We start from the raw sequence: 6387 nt of genomic DNA, 5'->3' as shown, positions 1-6387 counted from the left end.
GCATTTATTTTTTATAACTGATAAAAACAACAAATTTGTAGCTTTGTTATAAATTTAATTATTTAATCATAAATGAAAACTTAAAAACTGCTTTTAGACATTATAAATTCTATTTTCCGTGCTTTTAGACTTCTTTCCCATTTACACCTGTTCCAGAGGCCCCTGGCTTCCTACCATCTGTCTCCCCTATGACATACAAGCATGCTGGCCACATTTCCCACGCAGATACGCTGCTCAAGCCACATCAGCTAAATACCACGGCTACTGACTTATCACTTTTTCTCTGCCTCAAGATTGGATTAGTTCTTCAACTTACCCATAATTCCTTCTGTAATGGTCTGTCCTGTCCCTTTAAGAGACAAGCCATGCCCACTCCCTCTCTCACCCCCCCATCTGCTGAGGCAAGCAGATCTTCCTTCTTCTGCCTCCCCCCCCCCCCCCACCTTGTTCTCTTTCTCTCTTTCTCTGCTCTTCCCCCTTTCCCTTTCCCCTCCATAACCCACTTTCTCTGCACGGTGCGTCTGTCTCTCACCGGCTGAGCAGCTCTCACCGACCACGCACCTCCCTGCCTGCGATTTGCTGCCCCTCGTGGCCAGCTGGCCCCTTGGGGAATGGCGCTGTTTTATTTATACCATAACACTTGGTGTTCATGACTCGGCCAGGCTCTCCACGTGCCCTCCTGCCCACAGGCGGGCTGGCTGAGGACATGTGGAACACTGGGCTCCGGAACCAGGTTTCTTTACAGCAGCTCTACATTCTGTCTGACTGAACGCCAACCTCTACGCACACCAACTGCTTGGGTGGTGAGTTTTCCCCTTCCAGTCAGCCAACCCCAGCCCTCATGGCTGCAGTTGAGCTCTTTGCTGACATTCATCTCTGGTTGCTTCCCATAGCTAAAAATGTGATCTGATTACCTGGGGTAGTCCACCCGCACTAGCCCTGCACACACAGAGCAGAGCATTCGCTTTGGGGCCCAGGGTCCCTCGGATTTTTTTTTCTCTTCTTTTCTTTTGACCCACTTGTAAGTGGTCCTCACCATGACAGACCACTCAGAGCGGCCTGTAGCCTCTGGCTTCCAAGTCGCCTGGACCAGAGCCAGTCAGGTTTTAACACCGCACTTGTAGAGAGGAGACGTCCTCTATAAGCCTTGCAGTGTTCGTTGTTTTCATTTCTCCTGCTGTGGTATAAAAACCCTCAAACTATCAGCCACCTGCCTGTGAATGCTCTGCCAGTGTCCTGCGGGCTCTGCTTTTCCTCAAACGAAACAAGACAGACAAGATTAGTCAGATCCGTGAGGCAGCTTGTGGTGTGGCGGTTCAGCAACAGAGGGGATCATGCCCCTCTAGGTCTCTCTTGTTATTATGTTTAAAACTCCAGTGGCTCAAAAAATGTGGCTTCTCCATACAGTATGTGATCACCACCATTTTGACTAAGGTCAGGTGACCTTACCTCTATCTTAACTGAGGTCAGGTAACCAAGTCCCACCATCTTTACTGAGGTATTCCCTGCCTGGTCCCCCGGTGCTGACTCTGTTGCATGTGTGTTTTGCTCAGTGGCATGCCTTGGGTATGGCCCACCAAAGCATCCACTTCGCCCAATTCCTGTTCACTCTGTGTGTGTGTGCACGCATACATGCAACTTAAATGCACCTATGTTTATTGTTAAATGCTATAATTGCCTGTTCATTGTATCTCATTCCAGACTACAAAGCAGTAAGTCTCATGTTTTAAATTGCTATGTACTTTTAGTCTGTTAATCCAACCTTGCTTTACCTGTTGACAGCCAGTACAGTCAAGCTTGGACTCAGCTCTCCAGGCAGATTCTATGCCGTAGTTATAACTCATCTATACCTGGTAAACAGTCCTCAACTGCTCAGATGTTGAAATAACCAGGCTAGCTAATAATAAAACAATTATATTTTATTTATTATAAGGGGAAAATTTACGAATCAGGAAACAAGAAATCCAAGCACAGCAATGTCCCACGGGGAAAAGGTGTGGAGGGCGCGCACATGAAAGGTGCTTACCTGGGTCCCAGAGAAGCCATGCCTTAACTAAAACCCACCTCTTAAAGATTATTGGTTAACAAGGCTTTCCCCATCACTCAAAGATCTGGAGGAATATGCTGCAGGAGCTCCTTCTGCTCCTTCAGCCAATAGCCTTTAAGGTACCAGCCTACTTGGGCATGTTCTCTTTTACTTTAAAAAGCAGCAGTAGCTGGGGCTGGAGAGATGGCTCAGCGGTTAAGAGCATTGCCTGCTCTTCCAAAGGTCCTGAGTTCAATTCCTAGCAACCACATGGTGGCTGACAACCATCTGTAATGAGGTCTGGACAGAATATTGTATGCATAATAAATAAATAAATATTTTAAAAAAAAAAAGCAGCAGTAGCCATGCACTTGCTCTCTTGCCCCACCTCTACTTCCTGTCTGGTTGTCCTGCCTATACTTCCTGCCTGGCTACTGGTCAATCAGCGCTCATTTAAAACATAATTGGCAGACACAAATTATTCCACACCACTTTCCCCTCATGTTATTAAATGCTTAATTATTAAAAAAAATTCGTAACAAAAAGAGACAGGTTGGCTCCTAGCAGCAGCACTCTATTTCCTCCAAAGAAGACAGAAGGGCCCAGAACAACATCCATTCACTATTTGCTTCAACTGCCGAGCACTGACTACCGGGGAAAACTGCCTTTCATCTAAACTGAAGATCTCCCGACAGTGGACAGAATCACTAGAATTGATAGCCTAGCTGCTCAGGTCAAGGTAGGCTTGTCTTCCTACAGATTTCTTAGCCCACAGGACCTTCTGGAGCCTGGTAGGCCCTGAGCCAAAGAGCAAAAGAAAAATATAACCCTCAGCAACCATGGAGAACCCTGAGGAGTAGCTCTAGGTACCAACCAAGTAAGTTCTCTTTTGTTTTTAATCAAAAACTCAAGTAAAATTTTATCCTTCTCTGAGATCTGATACAGTTTGACAGCTGAGAGGTTCCGCTGGTTTGAAAGGACAGCCTCATCAAACAAACTTCAGCAAAATACTAATACAAGTTATAAAGGTGTTAGGACAAGTGCATGCTATCAAATCTCTCTCACGCTGCCTTTCATAGTCTTAAAGATACTTTTCATTATGTAAAAAATATGTCATAGTCAATATGATATAAATATGCTATTGTTTAAAACTTATGTTTTCACAAACCCCTCAAATTCTTTTGAGTTCCAGGGTGCCACATTGAAGGATCCACCTTAAACAGGTAAGATACACCCCTCTCAATTCCCTGGTCCTAAAACTTTTTTTCCCCCTAAACTTAACTTTGTCCTCTGTTCTGCCAATACCTTAAGCAGGTGTAAGAGACACCAGACATTCCCAAACCACAAACACCAGAGAGGAGCAAAGAGACCAGTTATGCCAGGGTGTGACCAGCACCCAGCCTTCTCAACCCCACCCCCACGATGATGCCCACAAATAACTAGGAAGTTGCCTTGAGAATCTGATGGAGGAGGGTCATCTGTCTATGTGTTATTCTCATTGGTTAATAAAGAAACTGCCTTGGCTTTTTGATAGGGCAGGATTTAGATAGGTGGAGTAGACAGAACAGAATGTTGGGAGAAAGAAAGCATAGTTGGGCAGACGTCATGGGGCCAGCCACCAGGTCAGACATGCCGAATCTTTCCCCGGTAAGCCACCACCTCGTGGTGCTACACAGATTATTAGAAATGAGTTAGTCAAGATGGGAGAGTTAGCCAATAAGAGGCTAGAACGAAGGGGCCAGGCAGTGTTTAAATGAATACAGTTTCCATGTAATTATTCTGGGACTAAGAATACAATTTGTGTGTTGTTATTTTGGGTGTAAAGCTAACCATGCAGGAGCCGGGTGGGATGAAAAGCAGGCCTGCTCGCCACATCACTATGGAGAATCTGCTGTCCCTATTCCTTTAACCAGTTACGCCAGGATGTGACCAGCACCCAGCTTTCTCAACCCCACCCCCACGATGATGCCCACAAATAACTAGGAAGTTGCCTAGTTGTACCTAACCTGCCTTTTTATTATAAAAGACGGGAATGTGATTGTCTGTTCTGTCTCTTCAAGAGACAAGCTCCATCCCCTCCCTCCCCTGTCTGCTGAGGGAAGAAGATATTCCTTCTGCTTCCATCCTGAGTTCCTTCTTTTCTGTCTCTCTCCCAAAGAGGCAGCTTCTGCTTCTCTCTCTTATTTTCCCTTCTCCCTCCATATAACCCACTAAATAAATACCAACTTTCTCTGCATGGCATACCTAATAGGTCTCTGTCTCTCACGTGCCATGCAGCTCTCTCCCACTGCACCACTCCGACTGGGCCCAGCTGCTTTCGCGGCCTGCTGAGGTCTCCTGGCCCGCTGCCTACTGCTGCCACTTGGGAAACAGTGCTGTTTTAGTTAAACCATAACACTTTGAACATAATTCTCCCAATCATACCTTTGAAACTTCCTTTAAGACTGACAATTTTCAACGTATCTTCTTTTACAAGATATGCATGTATAGGTCAAAACTGATTCTCTCCTATGTGGAACCTGGAAATTGAACTCAATTTGTTATGCTTAGAGGCAAGTGCCTTTACACATTGAGTTATCTTACCAGACCTAAAAATGTCTTAATAAATACTGATAGGTTAACAAATAAAAGCAATTGTCTTTATTTTTAAAAAGTTCATGTTAGAGAAATGTGAAATCAATACATTGAACAAAATTTCCATGTATCCCTGAATTTGTGCCCAAGAAAAATGGAGAGAAAAATCTGTAGGAGTCTGTCAGGACACACACAGATGTGAGCCTGCTCCACCTCGTCTGAAGGGCAGAGGCTTGAGCTTAGTTTTACTTTCTCAAGTTGTTGACAACAAGTATGTCTGCACACCCTGGCCGAGGCTGTGGTGAGCTGGAGTTTGGGCCCATGGGCCCACGGAGGTGGATCCGCTCCACCCTGGCCAAAGGTCAGACAATTCAAGCCTACTTCTCTTTCTTTTAAAATAGGAGGTTTGACATAGGGAGTGGCTGCCTATAGATTACTTGGTCTAAGGTGTGTTCACTGCCCCAAACATCAAGTACTTTACTCAGGAAATAATGGCTTGATGTCTCAAGTATTGAAGCAAGTAACTGTTCTGACTGTTCTTTGTGTCGTGTTAAAGCAGCCTTGCTCCCCCCCCCCACTGGGTTATAAAAGTGTATAAAAAATAAACATGGGAGAACTCAGAACTTAGCATTCAGTATCTGCTGAGTTGCCCTTGGGGTACTATACTGTGCCTCTGTGTTTCTTATCTCTATCCCTCCTACCTAACATTTTTAATCCTCATGCCCCTTACCCTGGAACATACGAACCCCCCATGTCTGGATTGCGGAAGAAGTCACCCCAAAAGGTGGCTGGCTTACAACAGAATATGCTGTTTAAAAAAAAAAAAAAGCAAAGAGTCTTTTTTAGGAATAAAAATTCAATTTGACTCCATATCTACCTACTTTTTATAAAAAGCTACATGTGTATTAGGTTATGTGTATGTGTTAAAGGTTGTAATACCAAATATCCTATGTGTTTCTTTAAAGACAGAACATTTAAATAATAACGCATATGAGAATTTACCATTTCTTTACTATTAAACCTGGAAGGCTGTCCTTTGTAACCATCACTAGTATTGCTGTGGTGCCCTAAGCTCTGAGAAGCAGCAATGCGAGAGAAGGTCCATGTGCTGTTATTTCCTGGGGATACAGTTTATCATGGTAGCAGCAAGAGTGAGAAGCAGGCTGGTTATTCAGAACTGCAAATCAGGAGAAAGTGACAGAAACTGGCACCGTGCTAGTGTTTCTCCAGCAAGGTTCTATCTGCTAAAAGATCTACAACTTCCAGAACTAGGCCACCAACTGTGGCCGAGTGTTTGAACAGTTGGGTCTCTGAGGACCACTTCACATTCAGGCCACAACCAGTCAACATTAGAGAGAACACTACGCTTGCACAGACAGCAACTCCTATAGCATATGCCTCAAAAATCCCAAGAAGCACGTATGTTTGTCTCTACTGTGATATCTGATAATATCCATTTATGCCAATAATGGTTACAGTATTTTAGAAGACAAAACTTTTAGAAAAAATTAAAAGTGTGATATTTTAGCCATTTTATAGACCAAGTTTATCCAAATACTCCTACAACACAAAAAAAGTTATTTTTAAAGTGTTAATGCTTTTTTATGAGTTAAACGTAGGGGAAATGTCAATTTTTATTTCTTTTAAAAATTATTGTATATGTTCCAACAGTTGTGGGTACTGTGAACTGAACCCAGGTCCTCTCTGGAAGAGATGCTATTGCTCTTAACCTGGGTCATCTCGCATGTAGTGAGTTAGAAACACTTCTGGAAATTAGATTTATTTAA

Source organism: Microtus oregoni, unplaced genomic scaffold (assembly GCF_018167655.1).
Source record: "Microtus oregoni isolate MIOR12 unplaced genomic scaffold, Mior012 000018F_ref0000195, whole genome shotgun sequence".
Lineage (NCBI taxonomy): Eukaryota > Metazoa > Chordata > Mammalia > Rodentia > Cricetidae > Microtus > Microtus oregoni.
This window is presented reverse-complemented; position numbering follows the sequence as displayed.